Here is a 20,218-nt window from a genome sequence, read left to right on the forward strand (position 1 = left end):
CAGAAAGCTTCCCCACACAGTCACACAGTACAGAAGAGGCCCTCTGGCCCTCCGAGTCCGCACTGACAAGCTACTCTAAGTCTGTTCTAGTCCCACTTTCCAGCACTTGGTCCGTAGCCAGGAAAAGTTATGACATTTCCAGTGCTCATCCAAGTAGTTTTTCAAGGTTTTGAGGTTCCCCGCCTCGCTACCCTCCCAAGCAGTGCATTCCAGACCCGCCGCCACCCTCTGGGAAACAACTGCTTTCTGTCATGACGCAAGACCACGGAAGGTCTGACGGCCCGGCCGTAAACTTACGAGCAGAATCAGGCCGTTCGGCCGTGGCTCACAGGTTTGTCAACCCCGATTCTCCTCCCTCTCCCCACGACCCTTGATCCCCTTATAATCAAGAGCCTCTCTCTCTCTCTGTGAAGCGCTTCTGTGAAGCACTACTATTATAGGACAAGCCAAACAGAGAACAGCCAGGGAATTCCTAGAGGCATGGCACTCATCCACAGATTCAATCAATGAGCACATCGACCTGGACCCAATATACCGCCACTGCAGCGGGCGCTGTGTGGGCGGCACGGTGGAACAGTGGTTAGGACTGCTGCCTCACAGCGCCAGAGACCCGGGTTCAATTCCCAACTCAGGCGACAGACTGTGTGGAGTTTGCACATTCTCCCCGTGTCTGCGTGGGTTTCCTCCGGGTACTCCGGTTTCCTCCCACAGTCCAAAGATGTGCGGGTCAGGTGAATTGGCCATGCTAAATTGCCCGTAGTGTTGCGCTTCGGCGGGTCGGTGTGGACTTGTTGGGCCGAAGGGCCTGTTTTCCACATGGTAAGTAATCTAATCTAAACAAACAACTGGAACTGATAACCGGAAGCGGCAGGGTCAAATCACTATAAACGCGGAGGAAACATCACAGAAGCGCTTCACAGGAGGCTCCCAAGCACTGACGATGTCACCTAGACAGGGGACGAAACGTCTGCAACACAAATTCCCAGCTCGGCGAACAGAACCACAACAACGAGCACCCGAGCTATAAATCTTCTCCCAAACTTTGAACCTCTCCACCTCTGTCTTAAATGCAACCTCATCTCGGCCTGAAGGGGCGACCTTTCATCCTGAGGCTGTACTTCCAGTCCTCGTCTCGCCTACTAGTGGGACCATCTTCTTCACAACCACTCTGACCAGGCCCCCCCCAGTAGCTTGTAAGGTTCAGTCAGATCCCGCCTTACCTTTCGAAACACCATCGGTACAGACCCACAGACCTCATGTGACAAACCCAGGGGGAAACCTTCTCTAGACTCCCTCCCAACACCAGCGCATCCTTCCTTCGGTACACGGCACAAAACTGCTCCCAATATTCCACCTGTGGTCAGACCAGCGCCTGACGCAGCCTCGGCAGCACGTCCTGCTCCTGTTTTCTCGCCCGCTTGAAATGAATGCCGACACTGCATTTGCCTTCCGAACCATCGGATGGACCTGCATGTTAATCTTGAAACAACCTGGAACTAGGACTCCCAAGAGCCTCTGCGCTTCAGATTTGCAAAGCCTTTCCCTCGTTCAGAAAATCGTCTACCCGATTGTTCTCGCTACCAAAGTGCAATTACGCACACTTGGTCACTTCTTTCCCCACTCGCCCAACATGTCCACGCTCTTCTGCAGCCTGCCCATTTCCTCAAAACTACCTGTCCCTCTAGCTATCTTTGTGCCAACTGCAAACTCAGCAAAAGTGCCCTCCGTGGCCCCCATTATCGTGGACACCCCAATAAGGTCCCTGTCACAGCCCCGTCTACAAGGTATTTGCGGAATTTCACCACAGTTATACACGTGCCTGAGACTTTGGCACTGTCGCACCGATAACACAGGGCCCAGCGAGCCTGTGCCGATTCCTACTCCTTGTTTGGGGCGTGCTACTTGTTGCCCAGACGCGGTTTCAGTCCCGCCGTTCCGCCTCCCGTTCACGTGTCTAACAAGGTGAGCCTGAAACGTTCCTAACGTGCCTGCTTCCAGCGCTTCGACTGGCAACGAGTTTCAGGCACCCACCATCCCTATGTGAAAACCTTTCTCCGCACTTCTCCCTTCTCACTTTCCACCTCTCACCGTGAACCTGTACCCACTGACTCGCCACCCCTCTCGATGCCTCTCAGTACGCTGTCGACCTCTATCGGGTCGCCCCTCAGCTTCCGTCTTTGCAGTGACAACAATCCCAAGTTTATTCAACCTCTCCTCACAACAGAAGCACTCCGGGCAGGCAACGTCCTGGTAAACCTTCTCTGCACCCTCTCCAAAGCATCCACGTCCTTCTGGCAGTGTGCCGAACAGCACTGCGCGCGGTATCCCGAATGTAGCCTAACTGGAGTTTTGTACAGCTGTTTATACAGATCATTTATTTACACGTCACAAACAACAAAGGCCCTAGCACCGACCCTGCGGGATACCACTAGTTACTGATCTCCTTTCCGAAAAATGCGCTTCCACCGCTACTCTCGGTCTTCTGTGACCGAGCCGGTTTGTATCCAGCTAGCCGGCTCACCTCAGATCCCCCGAGACGCTACCTTTTGCAGCAGCCTGCCTTAAGATGTGAAACGATCCAGAAGAGATTACTGACGCAAAAGGTGACTACGCTTAAATGAAAGTGCTGGGATTGGCAACCGTGACGGAACTCGCAGCCAAGGAAGGTCAACACCTCACAAAGTGGTGGCTGAGAGTTCACAAAATGGTGTGGCCCAGGGACAAGCACCAACGCAGACACAAAACTGCCACTGCTGTGGAAACACATGTCAGGCAGCAGCAAATTGCTGGTAGAAAGAAGCTGTGTGCAGAAACTGCAGCATTAAAAAAGAATATACTCAGTGGGTGCGCTCGGGGGTGAAAGTACCAATAACCTGCAGCGAAAGTACAGGATGAAATCCTAAATGGTACAAAAAGGGCAAGAAGACAAAAGCCCTGACGCACAAACCAATGAGGTGTTGTGGTTACAGATACTGGCGATACCTGCCGACGCCCCGGTCGCTCCCTTACTGAACGGCAAACCGGTAAGGATGGAGGTGGACACCGGTTTCGTTGATACGGCTGAGTCACGTTGCGCTGCAACCTTCAGAAACTGCGCGAGGAACACACAAAGGTGAAGTGGTGCTTCACAGTGGGAACGTTCAGTTATACGGTGAGTCTGAAGACACAGCCTGCGTGTCATCAAAGGAAATCTTACAGCTTTATGGGCAAGAATGTGGTTGGACAGAATCAAACTCAACTGGGCCCGAAGGCAATCACGTGTCAAAATTCTGAGAGTGACTGATCAAGAATTCTAAAGAGGCACGCTATTGTTTTCAATGGGGTAGACAAGCAGGACGCCGGAGCCTTTGATAAGGTTCCACGTGGTAGGCTGTTGGAGAAAATGCAGAGGCATGGAATTGAGGGTGATTTAGCAGTTTGGCTTAGAAACTGGCTTTCTGAAAGGAGGCAGCGAGTGGTGGTTGATGGAAAATATTCAGCCTGGAGTCCGTTACTAGTGGTGTGCCACAAGGGTCTGTTTTGGGACCACTGCTGTTTGTCATTTTTATAAATGACTTAGACGCAGGCATAACATAGGTGGATGGATTAGTAATTCGCAGACGACGCTAAAGTCGGTGCAGTAGTGGTCAGTGTGGAAGAATGTTTACAGGTTGCAGGGGGACTTGGATAAACTGCAGAATCGGGCTGAGAGGTGGCAAATGGAGTTCAATGCAGCTAAATGTGAGGTGATGCACTTTGGGAAGAATAACAGGAAGGCAGAGTACTGGGTCGATGGAAAGATTATTGGTAGTGTGGATGTGCAGAGGGATCTTGGAGTCCCATGTACATAGATCCCTGAAAGTTGCCACCCAGGTGGATAGTGCTGTTAAGAAGGCTGTTGGGTTTCATTCGTAGAGGAATTGAGTTCCGGAGCCGCAATATCATGCTGCAACAGTTCACCTGCTGGTGTGTGCTAGGCGGTTTCCTTTCCTTTGCTCAACGACCTATTTGCTGAACTAGCCGGAGGTCAGCTTTTCAGTAAAATTGAGCCCGGTAAACCCTACCTCCAGATGAGTGTAGATCCTGAGTTGAAATGAATGAGACACAATCTTATTGAAACATATTGGATTCTTACGTGGCTCGACAGGGTAAATGCTGAGAGGACATTTTCCCTCATGGGAGTGTCTAGAACTGAACAGAAATAAAGAGGCACCAATTTAAGAGTGAGATCAGGAGAAACGTCTTCTCTCAGAGGGTTGTGAGTCTTTGGAATTTGTTGTCACAGACAGCTGCTGCACACGCTGCTTGTGTGAGACTGACTTAGAATGCTGCCAGTTCTGGCTGAGGCAGCAAAGTAGTGCAAAAGAAGGCAAGGGGCTGTTGTGCCAGTCCCTGCGTACACAGCCCAGGTGCCGGATAATCTGCAGTGCTCCTACCTGCCTTATTATCTTTCCAGCCAGTTCCGGTCAGCAAACATTGGCTTGTTTGTTCTAACGTTTTCTCACGTGCTGTTGTCGAGTTAGTGCTGTCTCTTTGCTTTTCCCAGTGAGAATTAACTCTCTGAGTAACCTGCCTCTGACTCAGTCAGTCGTGATAGCACACACGATTCTGTCGCGGCTCAGTGAATCGGAAAGTGGCTGAAACTCACAGTCCTTTGCCTCGTTTTTCCGGTCAGTCACATACGTACCTATCGATTCCGCCTGCCCTTGCACTCTGATGAAAAGCATGTGCCTTAAATACGTCCCGATTATTTTTGTCCTAGCTCACAGTGTTCTCGAAATCTCTCTTGCAAGTCATCAAAATCAAAACGACTGAACCCCTAGATAGCTTCATCCCCAGCAGCATGCAGCAACGTAGCACAGTTGACCTTCTCTTGTTTTTCTGAAACGTCGCTCGCGAGTAGGAAAAGCTGGTGGGCAGCTACGGTTGCTGCAACTCCCAACTTCTGACACCATGTGGTGTGATCGGGGCCCGGCGTTGGCGGGACGGTGCAGCACGCAGCAGGGGTGAGGGGATGACATTGAGAGCAAGTGTCAAGATGCGCAAGAGACAGAGACGGCGAGAGAAGGATAGGGAGCTGCAGCTGAACAGCTACCTTAGAACAGACGAGTTTGAATCGACTCACGCCTGGCTGGATGTGAGGTGTGAGAAATGAAGCACCGAAAGCCTGCGCTATAAACATGAAGCTGTTTTTAGATTTATAGATGAGGGGTGCACCGTTCCCGGAGGTACTGCAATACCAGGTCGATGCGTGGAGTGGACGGAGCAAGCCCCTATTCCATCTCCCTGCTCCAAAAATCAATTTAATATATGGTCCCCAGATAAGGGACGTATCAGATATTAAACTGATAAGAACAGATTTTTTTTTTTTATTTCAAAATATACTTTATTCGTAAATATTCATAAAAAATTTGATACACTGTACATTGGGTAATGCCATACATATGTTCACATTAACATACACATTTTAGAATTTTCCTTTTTATATGCAAGTCTGTGCATTTCTCACTCCTATGCCCCTTATATTGGGCTGAGGCGTCAGCAGAGCCCAAATGACTGCATGGGCCCCCCTGATCTTCTTTAGACAGCAATGTTAAACGGTGGTCTTTCCCCACCGCGCCTTGGCGGCAGCTGCCCCAAGCTTCAGCGCGTCCCTCAACACGTAGTCTTGGACCTTGAATGTGCCAGTCTGCAACACTCAGTCGGGGTCAACTCCTTCAGCTGGAAGATCAACAGTTTCGGACCACCCAGAGAGCTCCTTCACCGAGTTGATGATCCTCCAGCGCAGTTGATATTCGTCTCGGTGTGCGTCCCGGGAACAGGCCGTAGAGCACGAGTCCCGTGTCACGGCGCTGCTCGGGACGAACCTCGACAATACCACTGCATTCCTCTCCAGACTTCCTCTGCATAGGCACATTCCAGAAGGAGGTGTGTGACAGTCTCGTCCCCCCCCCAGCCACTTCGAGGCAGCGTGCGGTGCGGCAGAGAGTCCGGGCGTGCATAAACGATCTCACGGGTAGAGCCCTTCTCACCACCAGCCAAGCCATGTCTTGGTGCTTGTTAGAAAGTTCTGGCGATGAGGCATTCTGCCAAATTGCTTTGACAGTCTGCTCAGGAACCACTCAACAGATCCGCCCTCTCCTTTTCCCGAAGGGTCTCAAGGACACTACGTGCTGACCACTTCCTGATGGACTTGTGGTCAAAGGTTGTTTTTCCTTCAGAAATTTCTCCACGAAGGACAGGTGTACGGAACGGTCCAACTACTCGGAGCGTTCCGCGGCAGCGAGGCCAGGCCCATCCTTCGCACACACCGGGACAGGTAGAACCTCAGTACGTAGTGACACTTGGTGTTTGCGTACCGGGGATCCACGCACAGCTTGATGCAGCCACACACAAAGGTGGCCATCAGGGCGAGGGTGGCATTGGGAGTGTTTTTTCCCCATTGCACCGGTCTTTGTACATGGTGTCTCTTCGACCCGGTCCATCTTTGATCTCCACATGAAGTGGAAGATGGCCCGGGTGACTGCGGCAAGCACAGGTTCTGGGGATAGGCCAGGCCTGTGCCACATACAACAATACTGAGAGTACCTCGCACCTGATGACCAGGTTTTTCCCCGCGATGGAGAGCGACCGTTGCTCCATCTGCCTAGTTTCTGTCTCATCTTCCTGATCCGCTCCTCCCAGGTCTTGGCGCACAGCCCCAGCACCCCCGAACCAAATACCCAGCACCTTCAGGTGGCCAGTCCTGACGGTGAAGGGGATATAATTGGTCGGTCCAGTTCCCGAAGAGCATGGCCTCGCTCTTCCCTCGGTTTACCTTGGCCCCCGAGGCCCCGCTCGAACTGGTCGCAGATGCACAGGAGTCTGTGCACACAGCGGATCCGAGCAGAAAAACGCGACGTCATCCATGTACAGGGAGGCCTTAACCTGTAGGCCCCCGCTGCCAGGAATAGTCACCCTCTCAGGCTCGCATCCTTCCTGATGGATTCGGCAAATGGCTCTATGCAACATACAAACAAGGCAGGAGAAGTGGGCACCCTGCCTGACTCCAGATCTTACAGGGAAGCTATCTGATTCCCACCCATTGATTGAGACTGCACTGACAATGTTGGTGTAGAGCAGTCTGATCCAATTGCAGATTCCCTCCCCAAAGCCCATTTGGAGAGGACACCCTCATATATGTATGCGATATCCTGTCAAAGGCTTTCTCCTGGTCCAGCTGATGAGGCAGGTGTCCACCCCCCTGTCCTGCACGTAGCGATCGTATTCCCCTGAGTTGCGAGCCTCAGAGATCTTCCTGCCGTACAGCACAGGTTTGGTCGGGGTGGATCACCGTTCCCAGAGCAGACCTGACCCGTTTGCGATGACCTTTGACAAGATTTTGTAGTCTGTGTTTACAGAGTGAATCGGTCTCCAATTTCTAATTTCATCCCTCTCCCCCTCCGCTTATAGATGAGGAGGGTGATGATGCCTTTCCTCATGATTCACTCATGGTACCGCCCGAAGCATACTGACATACACCTCCAGCAGGTCCGGCCAATCAAGTCCCAAAGAGCGGAATAATCTCGACCGGTAAGCCGTCGCTTCCGGGAGTTTTATTCTTTTCGAAGGACTCGAGGGCCCTGGTCAGCTCATCCAGAGATAGCGGCTGGTCCAGCCTCTCTCGCGTTCCGTCCTCTAGGACCTCCGTGATAGAGGACAGGGACGACTGTGAGCCGTGCTGTCGGTTGGCTTCGCGTCATACAGGCTGGCATAGAAGGATTACTGATCCTCATGACGTCAGCCTGAGATGAGTTACCGAGCCATCTTCTTCCTTCAGGCTGCTGAGCACGGAGCTCTCTTTGTGCACCTTCTGGAAGAAGAAACGGAGCACGTCTCGTCCTGCTCTACCGAGCGGACCCCTGGACCGGAAGATTATCTTGGAGGCCTCCGAGGCAAAGAGCGAGCTTGCTGGCCCTTCCCTCCTTGAGGTCCTCCGGACATCGACCCCCCAACGTCTGCAGCAGGAGCAGGTTCTGCATACTTCCTCCTGGAGCTGGGACAGTTTTCCCCGCCTCTCTCTCGCCTCCTGAACACCCTTTGAGGATGAAGAATCTCTTGATGTTCCCTTTACTGTTTCCCACCAGTCTGCTGGAGACTCAAAGAGACACTTCGCGGTTCTCCCAACCTGCGTAATCCCTCTTGAGCTCCTTGATGTTTCCCGGGGTCAACAGCTTAGTGTTCAGTTTCCACGTTCCCTTGCCCGCGCTGCTCGTCCTGTAGGTGACAGTCGGCCAGTAGGAGGCAGTGGTCAGAGAAGAACACCGGCTTGACGTCGGTGGTTCTGACCGAGAACTTCGGGACACAAAACAGGTAATCTATTCCTTGAGCGGATAGACCCGTCTGCCCGGGACCATGTTATCTACGCTGCGCTCCATCTGCAGGTGCTGAAGACGTCGTGCAGCTTGGCATCTTGGCCGTTTCCATCAGGGCTCTGGACGTAGCGTCCAGTTTACTGTCCCCCCCGCCGAATCGTCCATCTGCATCAATGATGCAGTTGAAGTCTCCGGCCAGAATGACCGGCCTGGACGTAGCCAGCAGAAGTGGAAGCTGTTGCAGGAGGCCAACCGTTCACTCTTATCCGCTGGGGCGTACACGTTGATTAGTCTTACGGGAGCGTTTCTGTATTTAACATCCACGACGAGGAGGCGCCCCGCCCACCACCTCCTTAACCTCGGAGATAGTGAAGTTACCTCCCTCAAAAGAGCCCCTAGGGCTGAGGAGCGGTTATCGTTGCCCCCCGACCACACTGACGCGCCATGGGCCCACAAGCTCGACCACCTCCTGTAACTGCTGAGGTGGGTATCCCGCACTCCTGCAGAAACAGGACGTCGGCTTGACGCTGGCCAGGGAGGCCAGTGTTGAAACGCATCGCGTAGGCCGATTTGATGCTACGCACGTTGATGCTAGCAATTTTCAACCCCATTTTAAACAGTTTTACAGGTTAACCGGTGTCCGTTTGCTGCTGGTCCTGCCCTTTCTGGGTAAGCTGCGTGCATCCCTGTGGTGGCGGCAAAACTGTGGACCTTCGCAGGGCTGAGGTAACTGTCCAGCTCCGCGCTGGAGCCATTACCCCAACTCTGTTGTCTTCGTGTCGGGCCCGTGGTCCGCACTGACCAGTTCTCCGTCTTGACAGCAGGCTGTCATAGGACCGCTGCTCCCAGATACCTGGAGCTGTGGCCGGTGAGTACCTCCTGTTCTCACCGGGTAGGGGAGCCATTACCCCGTCCCCTCAGAGGGATCGTCCTTTCCTTCCTGGCGGTGCTGCCCTCCTTTCCCTCTCACAACGCTCTGCCCTCTTCCTCTGATGACGACCCTTCTTGCCCCATCCTCACCATCGGAAGAGCTGCATGCGTCTTCGCCTTGTAGGGTGCGCTTCCCCTTCGCTGGTGGCTTTGGGGCCCCCAAGAGGTTTCTCTTCCCTTTTTTAACTGTGATCCAGTTCCTCTGCATCCTTTGATTCCTCCTCTTTCCATTTCCTCTGACTGCATTGACGGAGCTTGGATCGGCTGCTGCACCTCCCCGCTGTCTGCCGTCTGCTCCCTACTGCCTGCTCTTCCTTCTGGGTGCCTCCAGGCACCGTTTCCCCACGCTATTTTCATTTGCCTTCCTCGCCTTTGTTGGTCCGCGGCTCGTATTCGTGTTGCTACCTCCGGCCATCTGTGCGTAGGTAGCGGCTTCCTCGTCTTGGGCAGGCTTGTACATTGTGGCCCGCCTCTCCGCACAGGTTACAGTTCTTGGCCTCCTTACAATCCTTGGTCAGGGGCCTTCCTGCTTGCAATTTCGGCATACGGTCACCTGCAGTCGCCGCCATGTGGCCTGACCTCCCGCAGGTTCGGCAACCTTCGGTCTGCCCTGCTACGTCAGGTAGCCTCTGTCCCCTCCAATTGCAAGCTGGAGGGTGGGTGGAGGATGTTCCCGCTGCCATCGACCCTCAGTACCTTGACCTGTCTTTTTTTACTTGTCCAGATCCCGAAAGGACAACGACATCAGTCTTTCTCCTTCAACCTGGACATACCGCTGCAAGAAGGTGAGAACATCTGCCGCTGGGACGTAGGTTGTACATTTGGATTGTAACAACCCGACTTCTCTGCGCGAAGCACACACAACGGGAAGAACCGCCGACAAGATGGAGAACAGAGGTTCCCCTTCCTTCTCCTTGAAGACCTTCAGGAGCTGCTCACAATGCTTCACGCTCCTGAATGCACGTCGAAGTAGCCTGCCCCAGGGAAATCCTGCAGGCAGTACACATCCGCTGCTGCAACCCCAGCACTCCAGCAAGACCTTCTTCACAACAGCCGTCCGATCAACCGTGTGTGCTCCTCCACTTCTTCACAGTCACCACCCTGACGTGTTGCGAATGCCCTGGCCAGGGCTGCGAATGGCTGCTGAGGCCATGCTCCAAGATGCTGTCCTGAATGGCGTTAGGCGAAGCCACATGAAGATCCACCAATAGCAGGTCAGCACAACCAAACGATCCTCCAATTCCAATCACGATCCAGCGATGGTCTCTCCACTAGCCTGATGAACGCATCGACACTGTCCTGATAAGAACAGACACTTGATCTTAGCCAAAAGGCCGAGAAGCGATAACTACAATACCGCGGACTGCCTCAAGTCCCATTTGTCCTCCATGTTTTCAGTCAGCTTGATTCTGTTCAAAGACTTGTAGATCACTGCTGACAGTTTCCCTGTCGCCGTAGTCCTCCCAGGATTTCTAACTAGAGCAGCAGATCCGTTTACAGCAGTTGCTTTTTTCCCCTGTCAGTGAAGCACTGCCTCATGGTCATGTAGAGATTGTCAGTATCTCACCAATCAGGTGGGTCAGGGCTAAGCTGACGTGACTTGAGGAGGTGGTAACCAACTGCAGAACTGCACGCATTGAATGAGACATTCAGCCTGTCATGTCTGCATCAGCTCTCTGCACGAGCAACTTCCCCAGTCCCACTCGCCCTCTCTTCAGATAAGTATCCGACCCTGCGACCAAAGTCACCATTGAATCTGCCTCCAGCACCCTCTCTCAGGCAGTGCACTGCATATTCTAACCACTCGCTGAAGACGCTTGGGCCTAGGACACTAGCTCGATGAAATGTGACAGGTAGAGAAGAGAGCAGTAGATTCAGCCGAGCCCTCCATGTCTTTGATGTGTGTGTGTGTGTGTGTGGATGTGCCTGCAGTTAGAACATAGAACAGTACAGCACAGTACAGGCCCTTCGGCCCACCATGTTGTGCCGAGCAGTTTTCTTAATCTAAGATCAACCTAACCTACACAGCTCTCAATTTACTGCCGTCCAGCGTGTGCTCGTCCAGCAGTCGCTTAAATGTCCCTGACAGCTTGTGGGAGATTAGAAATGTAGTTTCTGCAGGTGGGGGGGTGTGGTGGTTAGAGATGTTGCTTTTGGAGGGGTGAGGGGTGTTGTGGGGAGGGAAGGGAAACATTACACAAACAGTCGCGGGATTCTTGCAGCATACTTAAGGCTAAGATTTTAACCAATATAGTTTTTTTGTTAAGAAATAGTTTTAAACTAAAAATAACTTTAAAGTGTTGTGGCTGACCACAAAAGAAGCAGTAGGGACATCTCACAACAAGCTTATAGTATGATAAGGGGAACTGGCTAAAATAACAGACAGGCTGTAACAGACAAGGACAAGGACAGCAGGGTAGTCAGATCAGGAAAATTAGAGAAAAACAAGTCAGGTAAATCGGCTTATGATAGGATGGGAAAAGGGAGGCGTGATTCCGCAACTTGCAAACTGAATAAGAATGCTTACATGCTTTGTATTGGCGCGCTTTCGCTAGCCTGATTGCTTGAGCAAAACGCCCGTTCTTGCAAGGCCGTAAAGAATAAATGCTCTTGTTTCCAAGACTTTGTCTCAGGCTGAATTGTGAGTGAGTTTTGTTTCTCAGAGTTGCCGAAGGGCCTGTTGTTGCGCTGCTCTGTTCGACGTTCTAAAAATCTCAGCTGTTACCAATGTGAAAAATCCCTGCCTCCCCACAAGGCAAATGATTGGAGCAGGTTCGAATTCTGACCGAAAAATCTCACTGCCAGGAAATCTCGGCTCACCTTTACGAACAGAAACTCTTACAGACTAACAAATGTGAACTCCCATCCTCCAACCCACCTCGTGCAAATGAACAGCACGACGGGGGATGTGAAGATCAATTTACAGCAAATCAGCCTTTATTGGTTCGGCTCCCGCTCCAAACATTCCAATTCAGTCTGCTTCCTTAGAATTGCAAATCAAGATTCAAGAGTGCTAATTGCAGCGCTAACAGCAAGCTAATGGTTTGATAGCGGCCGGGCAATCAAAAAGCAAGGTCTAAAATGCAAAATAAAGCAAAACACCCAGTAAGCAAAACCTCAGCTTCTGTGGAGAGAAAGCAGAATTAACGCTTCGAGTCCAGTGACCCTTCTCCCGAAGGTTGCAGCGAGTTCTGTTTTCGTCCACACATTACAACCTGCAGCACCACGCGTGGAGTCAGTGATCAACTGCACCTTCACCCTATCGGTAGCCACTGAGCACCTACATCGATGCATGCATCAGGACGAGACGGAACCTGAACCAAACGGGCGGAGGCTCCGAAGCTCTCTCCCACCCTCTCACCTTCAATGCGCACTTGGATCCATCCGGCTGCTCCGCATCAGAAGCATCAGCAGCGCGGCCTCAATCAACAATGGCAGAATGAATCAGAAAGCTTCCCCACACAGTCACACAGTACAGAAGAGGCCCTCTGGCCCTCCGAGTCCGCACTGACAAAGCTACTCTAAGTCTGTTCTAGTCCCACTTTCCAGCACTTGGTCCGTAGCCAGGAAAAGTTATGACATTTCCAGTGCTCATCCAAGTAGTTTTTCAAGGTTTTGAGGTTCCCCGCCTCGCTACCCTCCCAAGCAGTGCATTCCAGACCGCCGCCACCCTCTGGGAAACAACTGCTTTCTGTCATGACCGCAAGACCACACGAAGGTCTGACGGCCCGGGCCGTAAGACGTACGAGCAGAATCAGGCCGTTCGGCCGTGGCTCACAGGTTTGTCAACCCCGATTCTCCTGCCCTCTCCCCACGACCCTTGATCCCCTTATAATCAAGAGCCTCTCTCTCTCTCTGTGAAGCGCTTCTGTGAAGCACTACTATTATAGGACAAGCCAAACAGAGAACAGCCAGGGAATTCCTAGAGGCATGGCACTCATCCACAGATTCAATCAATGAGCACATCGACCTGGACCCAATATACCGGCCACTGCAGCGGGCGCTGTGTGGGCGGCACGGTGGAACAGTGGTTAGGACTGCTGCCTCACAGCGCCAGAGACCCGGGTTCAATTCCCAACTCAGGCGACAGACTGTGTGGAGTTTGCACATTCTCCCCGTGTCTGCGTGGGTTTCCTCCGGGTACTCCGGTTTCCTCCCACAGTCCAAAGATGTGCGGGTCAGGTGAATTGGCCATGCTAAATTGCCCGTAGTGTTGCGCTTCGGCGGGTCGGTGTGGACTTGTTGGGCCGAAGGGCCTGTTTCCACATGGTAAGTAATCTAATCTAAACAAACAACTGGAACTGATAACCGGAAGCGGCAGGGTCAAATCACTATAAACGCGGGAGGAAACATCACAGAAGCGCTTCACAGGAGGCTCCCAAGCACTGACGATGTCACCTAGACAGGGGACGAAACGTCTGCAACACAAATTCCCAGCTCGGCGAACAGAACCACAACAACGAGCACACCGAGCTATAAATCTTCTCCCAAACTTTGAACCTCTCCACCTCTGTCTTAAATGCAACCTCATCTCGGCCTGAAGGGCGACCCTTCATCCTGAGGCTGTACTTCCAGGTCCTCGTCTCGCCTACTAGTGGGACCATCTCTTCACAACCACTCTGACCAGGCCCCCCCCAGTAGCTTGTAAGGTTCAGTCAGATCCCGCCTTACCTTTCGAAACACCATCGGTACAGACCCAGAGACCTCATGTGACAAACCCAGGGGAAACCTTCTCTAGACTCCCTCCCAACACCAGCGCATCCCTTCCTTCGGTACACGGCACAAAACTGCTCCCAATATTCCACCTGTGGTCAGACCAGCGCCTGACGCAGCCTCGGCAGCACGTCCCTGCTCCTGTTTTCTCGCCCGCTTGAAATGAATGCCGACACTGCATTTGCCTTCCGAACCATCGGATGGACCTGCATGTTAATCTTGAAACAACCTGGAACTAGGACTCCCAAGAGCCTCTGCGCTTCAGATTTGCAAAGCCTTTCCCTCGTTCAGAAAATCGTCTACCCGATTGTTCTCGCTACCAAAGTGCAATTACGCACACTTGGTCACTTCTTTCCCCACTCGCCCAACATGTCCACGCTCTTCTGCAGCCTGCCCATTTCCTCAAAACTACCTGTCCCTCTAGCTATCTTTGTGCCAACTGCAAACTCAGCAAAAGTGCCCTCCGTGGCCCCCATTATCGTGGACACCCCAATAAGGTCCCTGTCACAGCCCCGTCTACAAGGTATTTGCGGAATTTCACCACAGTTATACACGTGCCGGAGACTTTGGCACTGTCGCACCGATAACACAGGGCCCAGCGAGCCTGTGCCGATTCCTACTCCTTGTTTGGGCGTGCTACTTGTTGCCCAGACGCGGTTTCAGTCCCGCCGTTCCGCCTCCCGTTCACGTGTCTAACAAGGTGAGCCTGAAACGTTCCTAACGTGCCTGCTTCCAGCGCTTCGACTGAACGAGTTTCAGGCACCCACCATCCTCTATGTGAAAACCTTTCTCCGCACTTCTCCCTTCTCACTTTCCACCTCTCACCGTGAACCTGTACCCACTGACTCGCCACCCTCTCGATGCCTCTCAGTACGCTGTCGACCTCTATCGGGTCGCCCCTCAGCTTCCGTCTTTGCAGTGACAACAATCCCAAGTTTATTCAACCTCTCCTCACAACAGAAGCACTCCAGGGCAGGCAACGTCCTGGTAAACCTTCTCTGCACCCTCTCCAAAGCATCCACGTCCTTCTGGCAGTGTGCCGAACAGCACTGCGCGCGGTATCCCGAATGTAGCCTAACTGGAGTTTTGTACAGCTGTTTATACAGATCATTTATTTACACGTCACAAACAACAAAGGCCCTAGCACCGAGCCCTGCGGGATACCACTAGTTACTGATCTCCTTTCCGAAAAATGCGCTTCCACCGCTACTCTCGGTCTTCTGTGACCGAGCCGGTTTTGTATCCAGCTAGCCGGCTCACCTCAGATCCCACGAGACGCTACCTTTGCAGCAGCCTGCCTTAAGATGTGAAACGATCCAGAAGAGATTACTGACGCAAAGGTGACTACGCTTAAATGAAAGTGCTGGGATTGGCAACCGTGACGGAACTCGCAGCCAAGGAAGGTCAACACCTCACAAAGTGGTGGCTGAGAGTTCACAAAATGGTGGCCCAGGGACAAGCACCAACGCAGACACAAAACTGCCACTGCTGTGGAAACACATGTCAGGCAGCAGCAAATTGCTGGTAGAAAGAAGCTGTGTGCAGAAACTGCAGCATTAAAAAAGAATATACTCAGTGGGTGCGCTCGGGGGTGAAAGTACCAATAACCTGCAGCGAAAGTACAGGATGAAATCCTAAATGGTACAAAAAGGGCAAGAAGACAAAAGCCCTGACGCACAAACCAATGAGGTGTTGTGGTTACAGATACTGGCGATACCTGCCGACGCCCCGCGTCGCTCCCTACTGAACGGCAAACCGGTAAGGATGGAGGTGGACACCGGTTTCGTTGATACGGCTGAGTCACGTTGCGCTGCAACCTTCAGAAACTGCGCGAGGAACACACAAAGGTGAAGTGGTGCTTTCACAGTGGGAACGTTCAGTTATACGGTGAGTCTGAAGACACAGCCTGCGTGTCATCAAAGGAAATCTTACAGCTTTATGGGCAAGAATGTGGTTGGACAGAATCAAACTCAACTGGGCCGAAGGCAATCACGTGTCAAAATTCTGAGAGTGACTGATCAAGAATTCTAAAGAGGCACGCTATTGTTTTCAATGGGGTAGACAAGCAGGACGCCGGGAGCCTTTGATAAGGTTCCACGTGGTAGGCTGTTGGAGAAAATGCAGAGGCATGGAATTGAGGGTGATTTAGCAGTTTGGCTTAGAAACTGGCTTTCTGAAAGGAGGCAGCGAGTGGTGGTTGATGGAAAAATTCAGCGGAGTCCGGTTACTAGTGGTGTGCCACAAGGGTCTGTTTTGGGACCACTGCTGTTTGTCATTTTATAAATGACTTAGACGCAGGCATAACATAGGTGGATGGATTAGTAAATTCGCAGACGACGCTAAAGTCGGTGCAGTAGTGGTCAGTGTGGAAGAATGTTTACAGGTTGCAGGGGGACTTGGATAAACTGCAGAATCGGGCTGAGAGGTGGCAAATGGAGTTCAATGCAGCTAAATGTGAGGTGATGCACTTTGGGAAGAATAACAGGAAGGCAGAGTACTGGGTCGATGGAAAGATTATTGGTAGTGTGGATGTGCAGAGGGATCTTGGAGTCCCATGTACATAGATCCCTGAAAGTTGCCACCCAGGTGGATAGTGCTGTTAAGAAGGCTGTTGGGTTTCATTCGTAGAGGAATTGAGTTCCGGAGCCGCAATATCATGCTGCAACAGTTCACCTGCTGGTGTGTGCTAGGCGGTTTCCTTTCCCTTTGCTCAACGACCTATTTGCTGAACTAGCCGGAGGTCAGCTTTTCAGTAAAATTGAGCCCGGTAAACCCTACCTCCAGATGAGTGTAGATCCTGAGTTGAAATGAATGAGACACAATCTTATTGAAACATATTGGATTCTTACGTGGCTCGACAGGGTAAATGCTGAGAGGACATTTTCCCTCATGGGAGTGTCTAGAACTGAACAGAAATAAAGAGGCACCAATTTAAGAGTGAGATCAGAGAAACGTCTTCTCTCAGAGGGTTGTGAGTCTTTGGAATTTGTTGTCACAGACAGCTGGCACACGCTTGTGTGAGACTGACTTAGAATGCTGCCAGTTCTGGCTGAGGCAGCAAAGTAGTGCAAAAGAAGGCAAGGGGCTGTTGTGCCAGTCCCTGCGTACACAGCCCAGGTGCCGGATAATCTGCAGTGCTCCTACCTGCCTTATTATCTTTCCAGGCCAGTTCCGGTCAGCAAACATTGGCTTGTTTGTTCTACGTTTTCTCACGTGCTGTTGTCGAGTTAGTGCTGTCTCTTTGCTTTTCCCAGTGAGAATTAACTCTCTGAGTAACCTGCCTCTGACTCAGTCAGTCGTGATAGCACACACGATTCTGTCGCGGCTCAGTGAATCGGAAAGTGGCTGAAACTCACAGTCCTTTGCCTCGTTTTTCCGGTCAGTCACATACGTACCTATCGATTCCGCCTGCCCTTGCACTCTGATGAAAAGCATGTGCCTTAAATACGTCCCGATTATTTTTGTCCTAGCTCACAGTGTTCTCGAAATCTCTCTTGCAAGTCATCAAAATCAAAACGACTGAACCCCTAGATAGCTTCATCCCCAGCAGCATGCAGCAACGTAGCACAGTTGACCTTCTCTTTTTTTCTGAAACGTCGCTCGCGAGTAGGAAAAGCTGGTGGGCAGCTACGGTTGCTGCAACTCCCAACTTCTGACACCATGTGTGTGATCGGGCCCGCGCGCGGCTTGGCGGACGGTGCAGCACGCAGCAGGGGTGAGGGGATGACATTGAGAGCAAGTGTCAAGATGCGCAAGACAGAGACGGCGAGAGAAGGATAGGGAGCGGCAGCTGAACAGCTACCTTAGAACAGACGAGTTTGAATCGACTCACGTGCCTGGATGTGAGTGTGATGATATGAAGCACGAAAGCCTGCGCTATAAACATGAAGCGTTTTTAGATTTATAGATGAGGGGTGTGCACCGTTCCCGAGGTACTGCAATACCAGGTCGATGCGGAGGTGGACGAGCAAGCCATTCCATCTTCCTGCTCCAAAAATCATTTAATATATGGTCCCCAGAAGGACGTATCAGATATCAAATGATAAGAACAGATACTACACTGATCTTAGCCAAAGGACCGAGAAGTAAGCGAGAAGCGATATGACTAAAAGTCCATTTGACTTGCCTCAGCAGTTGATTCAGAATCTCAGTCAAAGACTTGTAGACTGTGAAAGCAGATGACTGTATGTAGTGTCCAGGATTTTCCCAGAGCCAGATCCGTTTAGCATAGCATCCGTTTTACAGCAGTGCTTTTTTTCCTGTCAGTGATACTGCTCATGGTCATGTAGAGATTGTCAGTATCTCACCAATCAGGTGGGTCAGGGCTAAGCTGACGTGACTTGAGGAGGTGGTAACCAACTGCAGAACTGCACGCATTGAATGAGACATTCAGCCTGTCATGTCTGCATCAGCTCTCTGCACGAGCAACTTCCCCAGTCCCACTCGCCCTCTCTTCAGATAAGTATCCGACCCTGCGACCAAAGTCACCATTGAATCTGCCTCCAGCACCCTCTCTCTCAGGCAGTGCACTGCATATTCTAACCACTCGCTGAAGACGCTTGGGCCTAGGACACTAGCTCGATGAAATGTGACAGGTAGAGAAGAGAGCAGTAGATTCAGCCGAGCCCTCCATGTCTTTGATGTGTGTGTGTGTGTGGATGTGCCTGCAGTTAGAACATAGAACAGTACAGCACAGTACAGGCCCTTCGGCCCACCATGTTGTGCCGAGCAGTTTTCTTAATCTAAGATCAACCTAACCTACACAGCTCTCAATTTACTGCCGTCCAGCGTGTGCTCGTCCAGCAGTCGCTTAAATGTCCCTGACAGCTTGTGGGAGATTAGAAATGTAGTTTCTGCAGGTGGTGGTGGTGGTGGTTAGAGATGTTGCTTTTGCAGATGGGTGAGGGGGTGTTGTGGGGGGAGGGGAAGGGGAACATTACACAAACAGTCGCGGGATTCTTGCAGCATACTTAAGGCTAAGATTTTAACCAATATAGAGGTTTTTGTTTAAGAAATAGTTTTAAACTAAGAAATAACTTTAAAGTGTTGTGGCTGACCACAAAAGAAGCAGTAGGGACATCTCACAACAAGCTTATAGTATGATAAGGGAACTGGCTAAAATAACAGACAGGCTGTAACAGACAAGGACAAGGACAGCAGGGTAGTCAGATCAGGAAAATTAGAGAAAAACAAGTCAGGTAAATCGGCTTATGATAGGATGGGAAAAGGGAGGCGTGATTCCGCAACTTGCAAACTGAATAAGAATGCTTACATGCTTTGTATTGGCGCGCTTTCGCTAGCCTGATTGCTTGAGCAAACGCCCGTTCTTGCAAGGCCGTAAAGAATAAAATGCTCTTGTTTCCAAGACTTTGTCTCAGGCTGAATTGTGAGTGAGTTTTGTTTCTCAGAGTTGCCGAAGGGCCTGTTGTTGCGCTGCTCTGTTCGACGTTCTAAAAATCTCAGCTGTTACCAATGTGAAAAATCCCTGCCTCCCCACAAGGCAAATGATTGGAGCAGGTTCGAATTCTGACCGAAAAATCTCACTGCCAGGAAATCTCGGCTCACCTTTACGAACAGAAACTCTTACAGACTAACAAATGTGAACTCCCATCCTCCAACCCACCTCGTGCAAATGAACAGCACGACGGGGATGTGAAGATCAATTTACAGCAAATCAGCCTTTATTGGTTCGGCTCCCGCTCCAAACATTCCAATTCAGTCTGCTTCCTTAGAATTGCAAATCAAGATTCAAGAGTGCTAATTGCAGCGCTAACAGCAAGCTAATGGTTTGATAGCGGCCGGGCAATCAAAAAGCAAGGTCTAAAATGCAAAATAAAGCAAAACACCCAGTAAGCAAAACCTCAGCTTCTGTGGAGAGAAAGCAGAATTAACGCTTCGAGTCCAGTGACCCTTCTCCCGAAGGTTGCAGCGAGTTCTGTTTTCGTCCACACATTACAACCTGCAGCACCACGCGTGGAGTCAGTGATCAACTGCACCTTCACCCTATCGGTAGCCACTGAGCACCTACATCGATGCATGCATCAGGACGAGACGGAACCTGAACCAAACGGGCGGAGGCTCCGAAGCTCTCTCCCACCCTCTCACCTTCAATGCGCACTTGGATCCATCCGGCTGCTCCGCATCAGGAAGCATCAGCAGCGCGGCCTCAATCAACAGATGGGAATCAGAAAGCTTCCCCACACAGTCACACAGTACAGAAGAGGCCCTCTGGCCCTCCGAGT

General features: G+C 51.5%; 2 pseudogenes; both read right to left on the reverse strand.

Annotated features, from left to right (window-relative positions):
• Positions 1-5,185: 5,185 nt before the first annotated feature.
• Positions 5,186-5,362, reverse strand: LOC132813225 (U2 spliceosomal RNA; annotated as a pseudogene).
• Positions 5,363-17,887: 12,525 nt separating this feature from the next.
• Positions 17,888-18,066, reverse strand: LOC132813226 (U2 spliceosomal RNA; annotated as a pseudogene).
• Positions 18,067-20,218: the final 2,152 nt, after the last annotated feature.

Source organism: Hemiscyllium ocellatum, unplaced genomic scaffold, assembly GCF_020745735.1.
Source record: "Hemiscyllium ocellatum isolate sHemOce1 unplaced genomic scaffold, sHemOce1.pat.X.cur. scaffold_3522_pat_ctg1, whole genome shotgun sequence".
Lineage (NCBI taxonomy): Eukaryota > Metazoa > Chordata > Chondrichthyes > Orectolobiformes > Hemiscylliidae > Hemiscyllium > Hemiscyllium ocellatum.